General features: G+C 47.8%; 1 long non-coding RNA gene across 2 annotated transcripts in view; it reads left to right on the top strand.

Annotated features, from left to right (window-relative positions):
- The first annotated feature begins 1696 nt into the window (after window positions 1-1696).
- LOC120235877 overlaps window positions 1697-21781 on the top strand; it is a 37559-nt gene continuing 17474 nt past the window's right edge. Inside the window, exons 1-3 of one of the 2 annotated variants that reach the window (XR_005529520.1) lie at window positions 1697-1755; window positions 2323-2450; window positions 5343-5529. This is a non-coding gene — a long non-coding RNA (uncharacterized LOC120235877). The remainder of the gene's footprint in view (window positions 1756-2322; window positions 2451-5342; window positions 5530-21781) is intronic. The other variant, XR_005529521.1, reaches the window with a different exon arrangement.

Here is a 21781-nt window from a genome sequence, read left to right as displayed (position 1 = left end):
TTCAAGCCCCACATCAGGCTCTGAGCTAGTAGCTCAGAGCCTGGAGCCTGCTTCAGATTCTGTGCCTCCCTCTTTCTCTCTACCCCTTACCTGCTCGCACTCGGTCTCTCTTCCTCTCACAAATGAATAAACATTAAAAAATAAATAAAAAAAAAAAGATTTCCTTCCTTTTATGGCTGAATAATATTCCATTAAATATATGTATAATATATCCCATTGTATATATATTTGATATATGTAGATATATATATGCATGTGTGTATGCATATATGTATGTGTGTGTGTGAGTGTGAATATGTACACACATACACACACATATAACATTTTCTTTATTCATTTATCCATCAGTGGATAGTTAGGTTTTTTCCACGTCTTGGGTGTTGTAAATAATGCTGCAATGAACATGGGGGTACAAGATATATTTTTGAGTTAGTGGTTTTATTTCCTTTAGATAAATACTCAGAAGTAGAATAGGAGGCTCCACACCATTTTCCACTGTAGCTGCACTAGTTTGCATTCATTCCCACCAACAGTGCACAAGGGTTCCTTTGTTTCCACATCCTTGCCCAACACTCCTAATTTCTTATCTTTCTGGTGATAGTCATTCTGACAGGTGTGAGGTGATATCTCATTGTGGTCATGATTAGTGATGCTGAACACTTTTCCATGCACCTGTTGGCCATCTATATTTCTGCTCTGGAAAAATGCCTTTTCAGATCCTCTGCCATTTTTAATTGGATTATTTATTTGCTGTGGAGTTGTATGAGTTTTTCATATATTTTATCACATATCTGATAACCCCTTCTCAGATATTTGATTTACTAATATTTTCTCTCTTTCAGCCAGCTGCCTTTTCATTTTGTTGATGATTTCCTTTGCTGTGCAGAAGCTTTTTATTTGATGTCATCTGACTTGTTTACTTTTGCTTTTTGTTTCAAATCAAAAAAAACCGTCACTAAGACTGATTGTCAAGGAGTTTATCATCTATGTTGCTTTTACATGGATTTGATCCTCTCAACAAACCTATATAATGAGTTCTATTATTGTCTCCATTTTAGAATGAGAAAACTGGGGTCTGGAGAGGCTAAGTCACCTGCCTAAGGTCACATAGTTGGATCTGGATGCCCGGCTTCAGAGCCTGCACACCTGACCACAACTGGCACTAGTTGTTGACATCAGACCACTGTGTCAACCTACTGTGTCACACGGCCAGCACCCTAAAGTAGTGAGGGCAACAGCCACAAGGTGATGACACTACCTTCTGGAAGAGCTAGGAGCCATCTTAATGACATTCATCCGGGACACTGTGATGTGGGGAGTAAATTACAACACGTCTCACTTAGTATGACTAGAGTCCCACGGGTTAGGTCCTACGCACTCTTTTTAATCCCTATTTTACTCATGAGGAAACTGCACGTTCAAGTGGCTGGATTTGCCCAAGGTCACCCAGTGGGTAGGTGGTGGAGTGAGATTTGAACCTAACTCTTCTTTCCCTAAGTTGATTGTTCCTCGGAACCTGCTTTTCCCACAGATGCTGGGACACTGCCTACTTGGTCTGCTTTGATCATACGGACAAAGCTCACGTGTCCCAAAGCATCTTTTGCACCACTGGCCCCTTGTTTGAAACCGCCCTCCCAGCCCTGCCTCCGCCAGGCTCTGACCCTGGAGCGCAGGGCTCACTGTTGATTTCTAGCACCTGGCCTGGAGTAGGTGCTCACACGCTGCCTGTTGAAAGAAGGGATGGATTTGTTCCGGGTAAGGAGTTTTTCCCAGAAAATCCCAGTTAAAATGCAAATGTGCTGCCTGGCAGAGATGTCTGGAATTTGTTTATTGCTTCCCTCCCAGAGAGGAGGATTTTGAGGAATGACTCCATAGGACTAAAGAATAAAGGGAGGGGGATTTCTTGAGTGTAGGGAAATGCCCCGGGAAGAGGGGTGGGCCTGAGGGAACTGGGTGCTTGCCGGTGGACCTTGAACACTGCAGAAGAAAGAAGAGGGTGGACTAGGCCCCGCCTTCTTCAGTTTTGCCCCAGGCGGGCTGACCCTCTGGGCACAGCGGGTCTGCCCCGCCCCCCACAGACAATGGGCGGGGCCCACTGGCAGTGTCCAAGGACCCATTCTTCCCAGTCCTGGAAAAGGGCCCCAAGTTCAAGTTTCCCCAAGGGAGCACTGGAAACAATCCACTCAGGGGTAGAGGAGCTGGGTTCAAATCTTGTCTCTACAACCTATCCATTGGACGACCTTGGGCAAATTCAATCACTGGAATGGCCTGCCCACTGGGATGGCCTTATTAAGTCAAATGTCTCTTTTCGTCCCACAAAAGAGCAAATCCTGAAAGGAAAAGCGGCATCCTCGGACCCATCTCTCGCTTCCCACCCCAAGTTCATCAAGCAGCCCTGCCCCACCCCCTCAAGCAGGCAAATCTTCTCCCAGACCTTTCTCTGTGCCCAGGTATGTATAACACATGAAAACTGGATCGCCCTCTACATAGAGTCCTGTGGCTTATCTTCTCCATTTAAACGTATGGGGCGTCTTTCACTGACAATCCACATAGATCTGCTGGAATCTGTTGAAAATAGTTTCACTGTATTTCGTCATGGGACATACCAGACATACCACAGTGCACTGAGCCCGTCTCCCGCTCAGGAGCAGTATAGCCGTCTCCAGCTTTCGGCCGTTGCCTGTGCTACGGTGAACATGTCTGCACGCCCCAGAGGCCTTGCTTCTAATCCGCCAACCGCCGGGCTTTCTTACCAGGCTTTTACTCAGGAAGGCGCTAACCAGGGGCGCGGCCCTCCTGGGCCGGGGACTCGGCTCTCCACGGCCGGTTTCAAGCTGCCCTGCAAGCCGGTCCCCCAGGGGTTCTGAGCCAATGTCAGAGAGAAGGCCCGTGCGTGAGAATCCGGACCCCGCAGTCACCACCCCGGCCGGCCTCTCACCTCTGCTTCCGGGGAATGGAGGCACCTCGGCATCATTTTCTGTAATGCCCAAGGAAATCCCCGGATAAGACGGACACCCTCATGCTTCACAGGAGGCGCTCCCCCACTCCCACGGAGATAAGCTCATGAATGCTTTCTTAATCACAGCTCATGATTCTCTGGGGCCCTGCGGGGCTGCCAAAACCTCTCTCAGCTCGCTGCCGCTGCCACCGCAGCCAGACACAGCACTTCCTAGAAAATCATCATCCCATTTACTGTTTATTCTGGGGGCGGATTATTGCTTCCCATAAACTCTCCGAGCACTAAAGGTGGTTGTTCAGTAAATCTCATGAAATGTCCACGTGAAGGGGGAAAGATGCTCTTTATTTTATGTTTTCTATTTTATTGTTAACGTGTCAGAGAAAAAGGAAACGATAGTCCCATTTTTAGATACTGATAAAAGCAAGCAAGACTCCATTCTGGCCGTGGGAGCTCAGTATGGTTTCGTAATCATTATCTTTAACTCACGAAACAGTCAGAGCCCTGGCTAGGATATGAAGATGGTAGAACTGTGTGATCGTTCCGCGTTGGAGTACACAAGTTTGTCATACTTGTCATTTGCAGTCTTGACTTTTGCCACCTCTGTGAACCAGCACCATTAGTTCCTTAGTCTTTCCAATGACTTTTTAAAACATAGCCTCATCCTAATTAATATCTTAAATAACAGAGTTGGTTGTATTTTTTTCTTTTTTCTTTTCTTCCTTCCTTCCTTCCTTCCTTCCTTCCTTCCTTCCTTCCTTCCTTCCTTCCTTCCTTCCTTCCTTTTTTTTTCCTCAAAGACTTCTGTTTTATTATAGTACATGAGCTGGAACTGATGGAAAGGGTAGCTGTGGTGGGCGCCACAGCCCCAATTAGCATTGGATGCCCATCCCAAAGGCCATGCCTGTGCCCACGGTGTGCCTCTCTGCATCATGGCTTTCCAGGTCTGCCCATCACCTCCCAAACCCACATTCTGATCCTGAGACAGGAAAAGGTGCTGAAGAGTGCCCCGGCTGCCATGCCCGCTGCACAGCCCATCACAGAGCCTGTCTTCACGTGGCAGAAGCACTTCAGCCGGGACTGTCCATAAGGCCTACAGCCACCAGCGTCTCCTTCACAGCTTGGGTCACTCAGTTCTACGTTGCACACGGAACACTGGTTGTGTTTTTTTTTTAAAGCATGTTAAAATTCAAAAAATATTGAATATCACCTGCAACGTTCTAGAGTCCGGAACAGCAGCACTTTTTAATAAACGTTGGACTTGACTGGATCCCAGATTTTAGCCTCCTGCTGGGGTGTCTTCTAAGGCTAACAGAATACTGTTGAGACGCGGAAGCGCTACCCTATGCCTTTGCATTTTTGTGTATTTAGTGGGCCATAGATTCAGAAATTGGAGGTTGGGAAGGATGGAGAAATTACCTGCTTTTGAAAGGTAGGGCAGCTGATTGGAAAACTCGTGAGTTTTGGAATCAGGCCTAGGTACAAAAAAAAGTATCTGTTAGTAACACAAACAAACAAACAAAAAAAACAACACCTCTGTTTGGTAGTGCCAGGAAATGATGGAAATGATATGGACTGGCCATTCCAGATTCGTGAACATACTGGTGAAGTGTGGCAGGCATTGAGGGGCTCTCTTAAGCTGATATAAGTTTAAGTGTGGTGGTATTTACTGCCTTTTTGGGCAAGGGATGGGAGAAGCAAAGAGCACTTGGGAAATCCAGGAGAGATATCAGGCACCCCCCTCACCGGCCTTTAGGGTCTTGTGCTGCTGCATGTGGGTCCTCTGTCTTCCTGAACCCCCAGCACGTGGTGTGGGGTCTGTTCTGCCACGCCCGGCAGTGGACAGGGTGAGGGGACGGGAGGGCTGCACGCCAGCTGAGCAAGAACAGTTCTCACAGAAGATGCACTCAGATGTGGTGCTGACAAAACAGCGCTGCTTCCTGCAGAGACTTCAAAAGCCCCACACCCTGTCTACCGCGGCACATTTGTGCAGCTGAAGGAGAAACTGCTGGAAATAGGAGTTTCCCTGATGTCATTGGGATGATGCCGACTGTGTTCTCCGGGAGACATCAGGGAGTTGGCTCAGGAAGGGCTGGGTGGGAAGTGATGCAACTTTGGACAAAAGCTCTGGGCTCTTCACAAAGGGAGGTCAGAGTTGGCTGAGCGTTCACCTGCTCGGAGCAGCCATAGAAAGTTCTAGTCCTAAGAGTAGAGAGTATGGAGAGTAGAGATTCAGAGAAAGAGATGAACAGGGCAGGTAGAGCTGTGTCAGCATCTCTGACATCTTTCTCCTCTCATCCTTCCCTTCTTCATCCGAAGAGAAGAAAACCTTTGTTCTATTTCTCATCTCGGTGCTTCCAATTGAGAGTGTATTCAATTCTTCCAGGTTATGTTATCATCCCGAGGGGAATCCTTTAAAGATGCCTGGAACACCGGAAGGAACCAGGGCTCCTTGGAGAAATAGCTGATTACTAACGAGGGCGGAAATGTCCAAGATGAGCCTACATGACTGTGCCAGAAAACACAATCAAAAAGTGGCCCAGGAGTCAGCTGGAGAGTCTTACTGGCTAAAGGTGGGAAACTTTTAGCATCAAAAAGAATAATGATTCTTCCAATGCAATAGATTGGAAGGTAGGAATGCAGAAAATTATGAGTTCATAATGATAAAAAGAGAACCCTTACTGGTCTCCATTTCAAGGCTGTTTGGGTAGCAATTCATTTCTCTGAAAACTGATAAAAAGAAGAATAAGCACACAACCCACCTTTTCTGTGTGAACTGCATTTCCAAGTGACCAAAAAGCTGACAAGGGAAAGTTCATTTTAGGTAAGAATTCTTCCCAGTAAATGCAGAAGAAATAACAGAATTAGAAAATCATGACTTTTGGAGCACCTGGGGGCTCAGTTGGTTGAGCGTCCGACTTGATTTTGACCCAGGTCATAATCCCAGGGTTGTGGGATCAAGTCCCGTGTCAGGCTCTGAGCTGAGTGTGGAGCCTGCTTGGGATTCTGTCTCTCTCCCTCTGCCCCTCTCCCTGCTCTCTCTCTCTCTCTCTCTTAAAAAAAAAAAAAAAATCTTGGCTTTTGAAACCTCTGGGGAAATAATGGATTTAGAAGTGACCAATCAGTGGATACTAACCTATCTGGTTAAAGGTTGGTGGGGAATTTCAAAATGGGAAATCTACAGCAACACCTACATAGTATTCTTCTCACATAAAAAATCTAAGACTGAATCTAAACAAGCATCTACCTCTGCCTCTTCCAATATAGTAGCCACACAAACCCTTCAACACTTGAATTGTAGCTATTTTGAGTTGAGATGTGCTTTAAGTGTACACTCCACATTCGATTTTGAAAATGCAGTATAAAAAAAGAATAAAATATTGCATTTATAGCTTTGTTGCATTAACCACATTTTGAAATGACAATATCTTGGATATTTCACATTAAATTCAAGAAATTATTTTTTAAAATTTCACCTTTATCTTTTAACTTTTTTTATTCCAGTGTAGTCAATGTACAGTGTTATGTTAGTTACGGGTGTACAAAATAGTGACTCAACACTTCCATATATTACTCAGTGCTCATCAAGATAAGTGTACTCAATCTCCGTCACCTATGTTTTTTCTTCTTTTTTTCTTTTTAAGAGAGAGAGAGCATGAGTTGGAGAGAGGAGCAGAGGGAGAGAGAAAGAGAATCCCAAGCAGCTCCATGCTCAGCACAGAACCTGAAGTGGGGCTTCATCCCACAACCCTGGAATCATGACCTGAGCTGAAATCAAGATTCAGATGCTTGACTGACTGAGCCACCCAGGTGCCCCTTTTTAAAAAATGTTTTAAATGTGTCTGCTAGAACATATGAAATTACATGTGTGGGTGGCATCTTATTTCCAATGGCCATCACATTGCTCTAAGTCTTACTTAGCAGTTCACAGAGAACACTGGCAGGAATGGAACTACCTAATAACACCAAGAGAAACCAGCCAAATGCAGAATGTGGGAACATTCTACCAGGTTATCTGGTACCTCTGTTAATAATGACACTGTTGTTGTGGTTTTTATAATGTGCTTATCTGTAAGCGACGCATACCCAAGTTTGTGTGGGTGAAATCATATGTCTTGTGGTATTTGCTCTAAAAATGCTGAGTGAAAAAGCATGAGTGATAGATGGAACCAGATGACAAAATGTTGATTATTGTTGAAACTAGGCAATGAGCATTTGGGGGTTCATTATATTCCTCTCTCTCTTTTTGATATGTTGAAAAGTTCTAGAATTTAATTATATTTCTATATTTATTTATAACATGTATGAATAATATACAATGTTGTATTTAATAATATAATTATAAGTGTATGATATGTAAAGATTATAATGAATTATTTTTTAACATTTATTCAGTTTTTGAGTGACAGAGCACGAGTGGGGGAGGGGCAGAGAGAGAGAGGGAGACACAGGATCCGAAGCAGGCTCTAGGCTCTGAGCTGTCAGCACAGAGTCCGGTGCGGGGCTCGAACTCATAAACTGTGAGATCATAACCTGAGCTGAAGTCGGACACTCAGTTGACTGGGCCACCCAGGCACCCTTTAATGTTTAATTTTGAGAAAGAGAGAGAGAGAGAGAGAGAGAGAGAGAGGCAGAGAGAGAGGGAGACACAGAATTGGAAGCAGGCTCCAGGCTCTGAGCTGTCAGCACAGAGCCCAATGCGGGACTCAAACTCACAAAAAACCCTGAGATCATGACCTGAGCCAAATTCGGCCGCTTGACCGAATTAGCCACCCAGGTGCCCCCAAAATTATAATGACTTTTAATGCCTCAGAAGCTGTCTTTAATTTTAATGCCCAGGGAAGGTAACACACGGTTGGTTTATCAGGTGAAGGGGCACAAAACCTTCTAAGGCAGAGTCCAAAGGGAATGGAAAGAAGCTTGACAAGATGCACACCCACCCCGGTGGGTAACAGGTCGTCCTGGGTTTCCTGTGAGAAGCGCAGGCAAGCCAGGGCCAGCTCAGAGGCGCTGGATTCCTGAGGTGGGGGCGGGGGGGGGGGTTGGCAAGGCCTATGACCATCTGAAGAAGGCCTGGGGGGAGCGCCTGGGTGGCTTAGTCGGTTAAGCGTCCGACTTTCGTTTAGGTCATGATCTCGCGGTTCGTGGGTTCAAGCCCCGCGTCGGGCTCTGTGCTGACTGCCAGCTCAGAGCCTGGAGACTGTTTCAGTCTGTGATTCCCTCTCTCTCTGACCCTCCCCTGCTCACTCTGTCTCTCTCTCTCTCTCCTAGAAATAAATAAAAATATTAAAAAATAAAAAATAAAGAAAAAAAAAAAAGAAGGCCTGGGGACCAGCAGCAGTTCTCCAGCAGCTTGCGTCCTTGTCTGTCCTAAAACCCCACCCACGTAGCTGTCCCCTGCCTCAGCGGTCTCCTTGGAAGAATGGTATTAATGACTGATAATGCGTGGTGGATCACCCTCGAAGGGACATTGACTTTGGAGCTCAGCATAAAGCCTGACTTAGCTCAAAATAACAAACCTGCAATGACTTGAGTCAGAACCTCCCGCTGGTCTGCCCGGGGCTGGCCGGCTCCGCGTCCAGCTGGACCTCACAGGTGGGCCCCACAGTCCAGGCTCTGACCCATTGTTGGTAAATCTGCAGGGGGCGGCCCCCAAGTTCATGAGAGGGATGAATAATCACAGTGAAAGTTTGTCTACTTACCATGAGCTGTAACCATCCAGGACCAGATATCTGTGGCCACTGAGCAGCTCGTCATGGGGGACCCACACCCAGCGGGAGGAAAAGGGTTTGGAAGGTGGTGGTGGCTATTTTCGTCAGGGGTGGTGCTTCCTGATATACTTGTCTCTGTCAGAAGGAAAACCATCCCATCCCTGCACAGGACCTTGCTTTTCGTGTTAGCAGGATGGGGTCCAAAGTGCAGACAAGCGTGCCCTGATTTCACCTGTTGTGGGCATCCTCAACTGCGCATTTAACCTTCTGCCTTTCTCCATTCCCTTACTCAGGTAGGGTTGAACCTTTCCATCCCTTTAGAGTAATGGTTCATTGCTATTCTATTTTAGAAATCAGTTTCAGAGGGCAATCCAATTTCCCCTCCCAGGATCTGATGGGATCATTCGTGTTGCGCCTTCAGGGTCTACCCGGGGATGGTCCTAAAAATTCACTTTACTGAATCTGTGATCATGCAGCCTGGTACTAATGGATATGGGCTGTGCAGTTGTACGGGGACCGCGTTGCAACCCTATCTCAGCTCCGGAACCATTGGGTAACCTTGAGCAAATAGCTTCTCCAAGCCTCAGTTTCTTAGAAATGCATTGGGGCGCCTGGGTGGCTCAGTCGGTTGAGCGTCCGACTTCGGCTCAGGTCATGATCTCGCAGTTCGTGGGTTCAAGCCCCGCATCTGGGCCCTGTGCTGACAGCTAGCTCAGAGCCTGGAGCCTGCTTCAGATTCTGTGTCTCCCTCTCTTTCTGACCCTCCCCTGCTCACGCTGTCTCTCTCTCTCTCTCTCTCTCTCTTTCTCTCTCTCTCAGAAATAAATAAAACATTAAAAAACTTTTCTTAAATGCACGCTCTTGACATGACTGTGAAAAACTGATTCTACATAACATGCAGCACAGAGCCTGCCAGCCGGTAGCACCCGATAAATGAAGGCTGTGACTGTCCCACCGTTACTATCGTGGCGGCAGTTTGCGGCTGGCCCTACCTATACATGAGTTTTGCTTCCACGGGTTAAACTGAATGCCCAAACCAGGAAGCTTAGATCTGCTTCCACATTCCCAGGGCAAACCCAGGACATCTCCAGGTAAAATTAAAAGGCGGACAAGGCCGCGGAACACAGGCGAATCCCATCAACAAGGTATGTTTGACACGCCTACTGTGCTTCTGTCTCCGATCTAGCAACTCTGTAGGGCTGCAGGGCGACGGGGTGGAAATGGTCCCCTGACCTGAGGCGGCTGCTCACTCACAGTTAGCCTATCTTCCACAGGCTTCTTCTCCAGCAGCTTGCATCCTGTCGGTCCGAAAACCCCACCCACGTAGCTGTCCCCGGCCTCAGCCGTCTCCTGGACGAAGGTATTAATGACTGATAATGCGTGGGGGGTTACCCTCAAAGGGACATTTGCTTTTGAGCCCAGCTTAACGCCTAACTTTGCTCAAAAATAACAAACCGGCCATGATTCGGGTCAGAATCTCCAAATGCCTGGCACCAGTAGGTGCTCAATAAAATATTGCAGTGATTAATGGAGGGAATTTCAGGCATTGTAGCGAATTGCTGAGGAGCAGCCGTTGGGCCTGGGGACTTTCCTAGGACCATTCCAATCACCCCCAGAGAGGGTGGTTTCCTGTTCCAGTTACTCAGAAGGTCAGCCCTTAGGAAGGGCACCAAACTCTGATTTCTTTCAGGGCTGAGGCTGATTACAGTCTGAGCTTTAAGAGCTTTCCCCCTTCACAGCTTTAGATGTATTCAAGCTTTGCTTTGGTGGAGGACTTCCCCGTGGGAGTGATAGAAAGCTCACCACTTAAGTCATTTAAACTTTGGCTGCCCAGGCCTGAAAAAAATGCCCTTGGGACGGATCCTGGAGTGCCTGAGGAGAAGTTAAATGGTTTAATAGATCCTGGCAGCTTCAGAAAGGACTAATGGCTCCGCGTTAATTGGGTACAAAGAGTGAAGATGAATCTCTGAAAAGGTATTTCAGATTTGCCCATTCAGCTCTCACTGGCTGCGTATGTGTCACATCCTTCAACCCCCAAACTAAGCTGATTGTTAACAAAGTACGAGCACTTGATGCATGCATCAGCCTTCATCTTCCTGATACTCTTCTTTGTCCCCTCAGCAAACATTTACTGAGCGCCTACCATGTGCCAGACATTGTGCCAGGAACTAGAAATAGATGACGTTCCTCTCCCTGTCCCCAGGAACCTCTGTTTTGGGAGGCAGAGGATGAGAATTAGAAGCAAAACTGGTACCTTGTTTGCCTTTATCGGAAGCAGATTTGAGGGAGAAGCAAAGAACAAGGCGTGGCTCTGCGCAGGGTGGTGGGTGGCAGCGAGTCTTCCCAGTTGCGTGGGGGCTGGAGGAACATGCCAGGTCTCTGAGGTGGGCAGGCGGGCGGGCGGGCAGAGGGAGCCGCGTGCTCCCGGAGCCGGAGAGAGCGTGACTCAAGCAGGGATTTGCTGGCGGGCACACAGCAGCCAGAGGGAGGGAGAAGGGTGCTGGAAAGGTGGGCCGGAGCCCTGCGGAAGAGCGCTCTGACTGCATGTCACTGCAGGACTGGATCATGGATGTGACAGGTGTTGGCTTGGTGCTGTGGAAGAGACATCGGCCAGAGAGCACAAAGCGCATGCGAGAGGGGATGAGATCACAAGCAGGGAAACATCCTTTGAGGGTCAAAGGTGTGAAGCAGAGTCTGAAGCAGGATTTAAATTCGTGTTGCTCTCTCTGGTAGCAGTGAGGTATTGCACAGCTCACTTAACCTCACCGAGCAACTTCCTTGATATGAAGAACAAATGATGGGATACCTACAAAAGAGTATCTTAGACACTGGTTGCAAGTGACCGAAAGCCACCTCAAACTAGCTCAGGTTAAAAAGAAAAATGTATAGGAGCACCTGGGTGGCTCAGGCGGTTGAGTGTCTAGCTTTGGCTCAGGTCACGATCTCATGGTTTGTGAGTTCGAGCGCCACATCGGGCTCTGTGCTGACAGCTCAGATCCTGGAGCCTGCTTCGGATTCTGTGTCTCCTTCTCTCTCTCTGCGCCCACCCCCCCCCCTGTCTCTTACTCTCTCAAAAATAAATAAAAATATATATAAAAAAGAAAATTTATAGGAAATCTCAAGTTTCGGGGGTGATCTCAGGCCAGAGATACTCGGTGCCGAAGGCTAGCTCTCCATTCCTCTCACTTCTGCTTGTGTCCAAACATGTGGGTTCTTTCAAGTTCTCTTCCTCTGTGTGGCCACAGAAGCATGGCCAGCTGCTACCCCACACCTCAGATCTCAGACCTTCCCCTCCAGAAGTATCTGTATCTCTTCTTTCTTTCTGGTTGGACTAATCCAGGAACTTGGATTGACCAGGTTGGAGTAGGGTACTCTTCCATTGACTAGTCCATAAGGACAAGGGATGAGATACAGTGAATGGCTGACTAGGAGTCTGGTGCCCTCTCTTCAGCTGTTGTCGTGTGAGAAAACACACTTCCTAAAAGAAAGGGTGCAAGGGGGTACCATTACCAGAAGAGGAGAGAAGCTGAGCAGATAAAGCATTAGACCGGTGTCACAAAATACTTTGCAGATATTGGGGCGCCTGGGTGGCTTAGTCAGTTAAGCGTCCGACTTTCGCTTAGGTCATGATCTCGTGGTTCGTGGGTTCGGGCCCCGTGTCGGGCTCTGTGCTGACTGCCAGCTCAGAGCCTGGAGCCTGTTTCAGTCTGTGACTCCCTCTCTCTCTGACCCTCCCCTGCTCACGCTGTCTCTCTCTCTCTCCTAGAAATAAATAAAACATTATAAAAAAAAATACTTTGCAGATATAAAACAACTTGTGAATATAAGGTGTGGCTTGCTCTTTGAGAGTGATACGTTGCATTTATCTCTCCATTTCAGTGTTCAGAAGAGTTACTGACCTTGTAGGGACTTCATAAAAAATGGTACTGAGCAGACGCCTGGGTGGCTCAGTAGGTTGAGCGACCGACTTCGGCTCAGGCCATGATCTCATGCTCGTGAGTTCGAGCCCCATATAGGGCTTGCTGCTGTCACCACAGCCCGCTTTGGATCCATTGTCCCCCTCTTTCTGCCCCTCCCCCACTCATGTGCGTTCTCTCTCTCTCTCTCTCTTCCAAAAATAAAAATAAAACATTTAAAAAACGGTACTGAGGTAGTGGATAGTTAGCAGACAGCATACCTACAGGGGAGTCCGACTTCATCAGGGGCTAGGTCTAAAGTCCGCATGGACCACGGAAATCCCATGTAATCAGTATAACCCCTGAAACTTCCCCAGGGACACAGCATGTTGAAAAACCACATAGCATCTCTCAGTAAGTTTGACAGAAACGTTTTTCCTCCCAGTTGGAGCAGATCACTGTTTCCTTTGGTCAGACACCAGATGAAGCAGTTGGTTTCACTTAAGAGTGACGCTTTATGAAAACCTGCATTAACATCAGAATCCATTCAGCATGGGGAGACGTTCGGCAGGGGGGGCAGATTCCTCGTTCCCACTTCAGGCTCATTGAGGGGAACGGCGGGTGCAAGTGCTTGGCACGTGGGGTTATGATCTTTCTCTTACTGAGAATTGCCGAGCAAGTGTCGTTGAAACTGTGTGTATCAAATGAGTGTCTCGCGTCCTATTCTCATGCTTAGTTATTGTATGTTGTCTGGTATTCCTCTACTAGAATGTATATTCAGAGAGTTGGGAAGCCTGGCTGCCCTGTTCACAGCCGACTCTGCAGTTCTTATGACCATGCGTGGCCCATCGCAGGCTCTCTTGAAGGGGTGACTGCATTGCACAAGACACCACTCGCCGTCCTCAAGGAGTGAGATAAGGAGATCGATGAAAGTGGCCCTTCCACTGGGGCTCATGGTCAGTGTCAGAAGAGAAGTAAACTTTGAGATGCCTGAAGAGACATGAGAAGGCAATAGTGCCGAGCAGTGTTAACGGCCAGTGAATAATAGAAGAAACAGTTCTGGGAGACTTTTAGAGGAAGTGGGCCCTATCTCTAGGGTAGTCCTGCCTTTTCCTCAAAAATCCATCCCTTTGCTCCTCTATTCATCCAGAGAAATGTCCATGCTCCTGCAGCCCTGAGCAAGTTCAAACCCAAGGATTTACTTCAAATACACGCTGATGCCCAGAGCCAGCTTCCTAGGGACTTCCTTGCTCAGATACACCTGGGGCAGGAGGGATTCTAACACTACCTGGTGATCAGTTAATACCAAAGCTGATATCAGGGTTCTCTTCTCTGAGCTTGGGAAAACCTGCCATTGTAATGACTGGTCATGACCAATGGGTCTTGACCAACAGGTGGCCTGACAGGGGAAGGGCTCTTCCATTCCGTTCTCCCCCACGGCCCACCCTTGCGTTGTGGAGGAGGACCATGGGCTGCCCTGGCCGCTCATCTGAGTGCGTGATCCCTAATTCCAGAGCAGATCTGTGGGACGATGCCACCTCAGTTCTCACAAAACTGTTCGCCTGAGGACAGACTCCCTCTTCTGCGTGAGGGAGGGAAAAAGGGCCCTCTGCTCTGCCTCACCTTCTCTGGTCTGGGAAAAGTTTCCCTTCTGGTGACCTTAGACTCATGCCCCGATGAGGCCATGTACTTGGGGTCTCTGGTGAGCTGTGGGAAGGCCACAGGGCACAGAGGGAGCAGCTCTCTGGTTCACCACTTACCGCCCGCACGGAATACAGACTGTATTTTGTGTTACTATAGAAAACTTAGAAGGTATGCACTGGAGAGAGGGGATAGTCTTCCAGGCCTAAACTTCTCTATTTATGGATACACAAATACAAAAATAGGATCATATTATCATTTTGTAGTCTGCTTTTTTCACTTTTACTATATCACGAACATGTTTCAATGCTAAGAAATACAAATTTGACATATTTATATTTGTGGCTACATAATATTGTGCCATAATTTATTTTATAGCATCCTGTCATTGAGTATTTAGTTGTTTGCCACTTTTGGCTATTATTATAGGCGATGCTGCCATAAAACGTCTTGTACATACTGTCATGCATTTATTTGGTAATTTTCTTAAGAGAAGTTCCTAGAAGTAAGATTATAGAATCAAAGGGTATGTATATCTTAATGTTGGATCAGTTTATATCCTATCAGCAGGGAGTTGGATACCAATGAGGTACATGCATTGTTTTTTGTCTTTACCACTCAGAGATCTTGTGTCTTATTTTAATTTTAATTTTTGCTTTCTAGTCATATTGGCCATTTTTTTAAACAATATTTTAACTTTTTTTAAAATTTATTTTTGAGAAAGAGAGACAGACAGAGCATGAGTGGGGGAGGGGCAGAGTGAGAGAAAGACACAGAATCCGAAGCAGGCTCCAGGCTCTGAGCTGTCAGCACAGAGCCCGACGTGGGGCTCGAATGCAGCCATGAGATCATGACCTGAGCCGAAGTCGGACGCCCAACCAACTGAGCCACCCAGGCGCCCCTCATTTTGGCCATTTTTCAAAACTATATTTAATGTCTCTTTAAATTTCTTCTCTTAAGATTACCGACTCATGGGAGATTTTTCTAACAGGAAGCAAAAGAACTCCAATTCACAAGTTCAAACAATCTGAAGCATGTTTGTTTTATTACTTTCTACCTTCTCTTTTCTGTCTTTTCCACCTTTTCTGGATCTGACTTATGTTTCCCCTGGTGTCCCCCCACCATTGCACATTCAACCACTGGATTCTGGGCCCCTGGCCTCTCCCTGCTGTGGCCTGCGGCCAGCATGACCAATTGCCCCAGACATTCCTCAGGACAGGATTTGGTCCATATTTCCCTCTTATAAACATAGGCGAGGAGCCAGGGATTGGGCTGAGCGCTGAGGGGTTACAAATAAATAAAAGCAATTCCTGTTCTCCAGAGCTAAGCATCCATGTAGTAGCAGACTCGGACATACCATAAGCCACTAGTGCACGTCATCAGAAATATGCACTAATAGAAGTGAAACGGGTCTGGAGGAGAAGGTGTATTAATTTCAACTCTTGGATCTCAGATGATTTCCTAAAGAGACTGAGGTATGAGAGGGAAAGGTATTTTGGACAGAACAAACAGTATATTTAGAGCAACCACTTACTAAATAATATTGCTACCTCACAGCTGAGGAACGGAAGGCTCAGAGAGGTTCAACAGCCGGCCCAAGGCTGCTGGGTTGTGTCACAATGGGGATTCGAACCCAGGTCTGAAGACAGTGGCTTCTTGCCTTCCAATTACTATTTGAGCACAAGCTGTAGGGTAATGAAGAGCACAGGATTGTTGGGGGCTTGGGGCTGGGGACATGGGACTGGTCTACAGGGCCAGGCAGCAGGGAGCTGTGCATGAGATGGCTAGCAACTATTGTCCCTACCATCCAGCAGGTCCTGGTCCAGGCGTCACCCCCTCCAGGAAGCCTTCCCCGACTTCCTCTAGTCACTTAGCTGTCCACCCTCACCCACTCCCACTTATAGGTGTGACCCTGTGCTCTCCTTTCCCATGGACATGTTCGTGGTGTACAGATTATCTCTACTCATTGGTTTCTGCTGGGCAGAAAGCTCCCTGCGGGTGGGGCCGTGTCTGACTGTCTTCGCATTCCCAGTTTGTGAGTGAGAAGACGAGAGTCAGTGGAGCGCTGGGTGTGGAGAAGAAGGCAGGAGGAGGTTTGAGGCGGTCAGGCAGGGCTTGGCAGCAGGCAAAGGGCTGGGGGCAGGCAGGAAGCAGCGTCTGAGGATTCAGGCTGGCTGGGAAGAGGTGCTGGCTGGGTGAGGAGAGGCGGGCTGGGGGCTGTTCCCTCCCACAGGAACGGAGGGGGCAGGGAGTGGGGGGAGGAGATGGCATTCTAAGTTCACAGAATATCACGCCGGCAGGGCCTGCCATGAAAATAACCTTGGCTCTGCTCTGAGACTGTCTGGGTCCCAATTCTCGTTGACCCTCCTTAGGGCCCTGTGGCAACTTCCAGAACAGTGGCTCAGTTTTCCTTGCTGGTGAAATGGGGCTATGAACCCACCCGAGCTCGAAGGCTGAGGATTATGCTAGGTTCTGTGTGCCAAGGCTAACGTCACTGTCCCCCCCCCCCTTTCTTGGCCATCTCCTGGCTCCTCAAGGCTGTGCTGCAGAGTGTAAACAGTGTGCCCACGTCTGGCGGGGCACAGCCCCGAGGCAGAGCTGCCAACGGTAGGCGATCTGTAGCAGAGATTTTGTTTGTTTGCTTGAGGTTTTGGGCTGGGGTCACAGGACCTGAGTCAGGCTTACTAACTCCAGACTTGCTAGCTGTGGCATCTTGAACTTGTTGCCTAATCGCTCTGTGCTTCAGACTGTTCTCCTACAAAACAGGGGTGGTAATAATAATAGTACGTGTGTCTCTCATCGGGTCATTGTGAGAGTTAAGTGAGATAGTATATGGCTTCTCGTCACACCCCATAACTCAGATTTCTCCTCATGGGCTGTGAGCCCCCATGCGCCCGATTTCTGTGCCCACCTCTGATGGCCACCCCCCCTCCACTCTCACCCCCATCCCAACCACACAGTACTCCCCAGCCTTGCTCTCATCTCGGGGCCTCATCTCTGTGGCGCCATGGGCAGAGCCATTCTCCCCTTGTCAGTCTTTCTCTCTCGCTTCATTCGGGTCTGCTCAAGTCACCTCCTCAGAGCAGTCTCCCCGGCCCTCCCTGCGATGCCAGCTTCTCTCCAGCCCTATTCCTTACTTTGTTTTCTTGATGAACTCTTACCTGATTTTCCTGTGGGTTGTCTCTCCCTCCAGAATGTAAGCATCATGAGCACAGGGACTCCATCTGTCTCATTCACCCATGTGACCCACTGCCTACAAAAGCAACCGGCATAGAGTAGGCACTCACCAAGTATTCGTGGAGCGAGAGCATGAGTGAACAAATTTCTTAGCACGAGCCAGACATACTCGGGACCCATTAAATGTTGGCTCTTGTGATTCCTGACGTTGTCAAGATTACCATGGGAAAGCAGAGTTATCTGGGTTAGGGCGTGACTGACAGAGTAGAGGGCTGGGGTTTGAAGCCCAGCCCTGCCCTTTCATAGGGTCCAGCCCCCCTGGGCCCTACATTCACGGTGCGGTGAGGAGCAAATGGGTCAAGCTGGAGGAAGCCCGCCATGTGGTGGTCCTCATTATGATGGCATCCGTGGCTTGTACTTAGCCAGATTCCACAAAAGCACTCAGGTTTTTGCAAGAACAGCTACCAAATTACATCGGTCCCCTCTTTTACACTTCATGTTTTGGGTTTGCTTTTTCAAAAAACTGAGGTACAAATCAGATAACAGCAATCATCTTCAAAGTGAATAATTCAGTGGGACTTAGTACATTCACAAAGTTGTGCAAGCATCACCTCTATATAGCTTCTGAGTATTTTCATCACCTCAGAAGAAAGCCCTGTATCCATTAAGTAATCAGTCCCCAGGCCCCTCTGCCCCCAGTACCTAGAAACCACTGATCTCTTTTCTGTTTCTATAGTTTTTCCTATTCTGGAGAGATCATATAAACGGAATCAGAGAAGAGATGACTGTTTGCATTTTAGCCTATTTTCATTTAGTGTGTTCAAGGCTCACCCACCTTTTAACAATAGTTTATTTCTCTTTTTAGCTGAATAATATTCCATTGTAAGAATATGCACGTTTTCTTGATTCATCTGTGAATGGACATTTGGGTTGTTTCCAGCTTCTGGCTATGGTAGACAGAGCTTCTGTGCACCTGTGTGCCCAAGTATCCGTCTAAATCCCTGTTTTCGATTCTTTGGGGAACGTACGTAGGAGTGGAATTGCTGAGTCATGTGGTAACTTTATAGTTAACTTTTTGAGGGACTGCCAGACTGCTTTCAATGCAGCTGCGCCCTTTTACATTCTCACCGTCAATGTGTGAGGGTTCTAATTTTTCCACATCCTCGCCAACACTTATTTTCCGTCTTTCTGCTTATAGCCACACTAGAGGGTGTGAAGTGGTATCTCTTTGTGGTTTTGATTTGCATTTCCCTAATGACTAATGACATTGAGCATCTTTTCCTTCACAGCGTGTCATTGAGCCAGAGGCAGGGCTTGGTTCGATTGCCTCGTCCGGGGCTGTACTTCACAGGAAGATGCATCTAGAGAATGTGGTTCTTCCCCTTGGGACGCCCTTCATCACCGGGGTGTGGGGTTGGCTTTCTGCATCCTGGTTGACATCCGTGTGTGGCGGGGGAACCGGAGCCCACCTTCCTCTGTTAAACAGAGGCAGCAGTGCCTGACTCAGAGTGAGAGCAAGTGAGAACGGGGAGTGGCTAACAGTGTAGACTCTGAAACTAGATTCCAGGTGTTTCACTGCCGTGTGTGTGACCGTGGACTTCATGAGTCAATGTCTCTGTGCCTTCGTTTCTTGTCTGTAACTGAGTTTATTAATAGTAACTGCCTCACAGGGTTGCTGTGAAGACTGGATGAGTTACTAAATGAAAGCCAGCACTCAGTGAGTGTCTGCTATTATTACCCTCGCCATTCTGTATTCCGGCTGCAGGGGACACAGGCTGCCAAGCTCGTGTTTGTTCTGCTCTACTCACTGGCCTCCTCAGAGTTCTTTATGGGCCACCTTCCATTTGAACTACATGAGAACTTCTGTTATTTGTCTGCTTCAGCCTTCAAAGCAAAAGGATCGTGGTCTCAGTTAATAGCTCCCCTCGTAACCACGCAACACTTTGACAAAATTCTTTTAAAATCTGTGCGTCTCTGATCATCAGACTCAGGGCCAGAAATGGAAGGAGTAGAATTTGAAAAGCCAGTTTAGTCCCCCAGACCATAGCTGCCTGGGCACTGCGGGCCGAAGGGATGAAGTGCCCCTCCTTCCGCTCCACACCTCTGAGCCCTGTCCTGTCCCCCAGGGGACCTCAGGCCTTTTGGCCCGAGGCTTGGCCAACGTAACCCCAACAACTCCAGAAAAATCCTTCTAGGGAATTCCCCCTCGAACCTTTCCTAAGAATGGCTTCCTGCGCCTTCCTGCGATTCCTTCAGCTCCCTTGATTGTCCCATGCTCTCATTTCAAGTCTGAAAAATTGTGAAATCCTGGCAGGAACTCATACTGTGGGGGTGAGAAGAAAGTCACCTTGAACTTCTACTTTATCCATTTTTTTAATGCTTATTTTTGAGAGAGAGAGAGAGTGAATGGCAGTCAGAGTGTGACCAGGGAAGGAGCAGAGAGAGAGGGAGACACAGAATCCAAAGCAGGCTCTAGGCTCTGAGCCGTCAGCACAGAGCCCAACATGGGGCTCAAACTCCCAGACCGCGAGGTCATGACGTGAGCCCAAGTCAGATGTTTAATCAGTTGAGCCACCCAGATGCCCATACTTTATCCATTTTAAAGCCTTTCTTCCAGCCCCAGTGAGCAAAAGCTGTTTTAGAGATAGTGGAAAACACTCCCGTCGGGAGCGGAAGGGGACCTGAGGTGTGGTGTGAGGAGGGGACAGAGGGGGCAGAGGGGGCTGCCCGCGGCAGCATCACCCATCCAGGCTGAAGGGTGCAGGGGGGCCCTGGGCCCTCAGTAGGGGCCGTTCACGCTCACCAGCTACAGATGAGCCCTTCGTTGGCTGCAGGAACTCGGGGCAGGCCCTGAGAGCAAGTGCTCGGGTCCCAGTCTGGGCTGCGTGAGCTGTAGCTCTGCTTTCATCCACGCGGTGGATGGATGAATGCGTCCGGGGATCAGCATGGTGCCACACAGGCTTTTAGTGGCTTTACGAGGGCTTTAAGCAGACCAGCCCAACGACTGACCCAAGAGAGTCCAGCCCGCATTCTTAACTCAGTGGAGAGGTCTGAAAATCCAGCCTGGAGAACCCAAGCTTAAGGTAGGAAGATGCCCGGCCCTTCCCGGCCAGGCCCAAGATTTGCAAGGTACCCCCTACTCTACTCTCTGAGAAGTTCCAGAACTTCTTCCCGGGGGGCTCAGCAGTGTCTATGCAGCTCAGTTTGGTAAACAAGGGTGGGGTTTGCAAAGACTGGAAACCCAAGTTTCCCACAGCTGCAAATTCAAGTTCTTCTACTAGACCTCACCTCCACCTACTTATTGGTTCAGACTGGTGGACTGTTGAGTCTGCTCGTCACTGCTCTTCTCATGTTGTTTGCAAAAATTACCAGGAAGAGGCCGCAGGCAGAGGTGGGGCAGGTGGGCACTGTCACCCAGGGTGGGGCTTCAGGACAGAATGTTGTACTGCTGTATAATATTCCACTATATATTTTATATGTATGCTTACTTATCCATTCAGCTGGTTATAGGTATTATTTTTTTTTCTAGTTTTTGCTTATCCAAATGATACTTTCTTAAAACATATTCCAACAAGAATTATGCATTACACGTCTCTTTATAGTATTTTATTTTGTTTTTTTAAGTTTATTTATTTTGAGAGAGAGAGCGAGTGAGCAGGGGAGGGGGAGAGAGGATCTCAAGCAGGCTTCACGGTGGCAGCACAGAGCCCAACATGGGGCTCAGATTCACAAAGTATGAGATCGTGACCTGAGCTGAAACCAAGAGTCGGGTGCTTAACCAGCTGAGCCACCCAGGTGCCCCTGTTTATATGATTTTAATTGAGAACAGCCCTTCACTTTTATCAAGACTTTCATAAAGCTAATATGCATCCAATGGGTAGGCCGGTTGTTGTGAAGAATGTCCCAAATTCTGAATTTGTCCACTTTTTCTTAATGACATTATTTTAATCAGGTTCTTTAACTCTTGTTTTCTTGTAGGGAAGAAGTTAGGTCAAAAGGCTCATTTAAGTTCCGGTTAAATATTTTGGATAAGGGTGCTTCACAGGTGTCGTCTACTGAACGTGTTTATCAAGTTAGGAGACGGGTCACGTCAGGTGTTGCTACTATAACTTGGTTAAGGCGGCAGTATGCTTGGTAACTGCCTAGAACACAGCAAACACAAGATACTGTGTATCATTAGCCCCACTTTACAGATGAGGAAACAAAGACTCTTACATTCTCAGCTAACATTCTCAGGTAATCTAGCTTATGAGTGATGAAACTGGGACTCAAACCCAGGCCCTCTGATTCCAAATCTGGTCTTCCTTCCCTTCAAATTCTTAGCTTCTTAGAGCTAAAAGGTACCTTACCTTAAGCATTCATTCATTAGCTCATCAGCAAATAATTAATGAAAGCGTACT

This window comes from Hyaena hyaena, unplaced genomic scaffold (genome assembly GCF_003009895.1).
Source record: "Hyaena hyaena isolate Hyena2069 unplaced genomic scaffold, ASM300989v1 scaffold_139, whole genome shotgun sequence".
Classification (NCBI taxonomy): Eukaryota; Metazoa; Chordata; class Mammalia; order Carnivora; family Hyaenidae; genus Hyaena; species Hyaena hyaena.
Note: the sequence above shows the minus strand (reverse complement) of the source record. Positions and strands in the feature narration are given on the sequence as shown.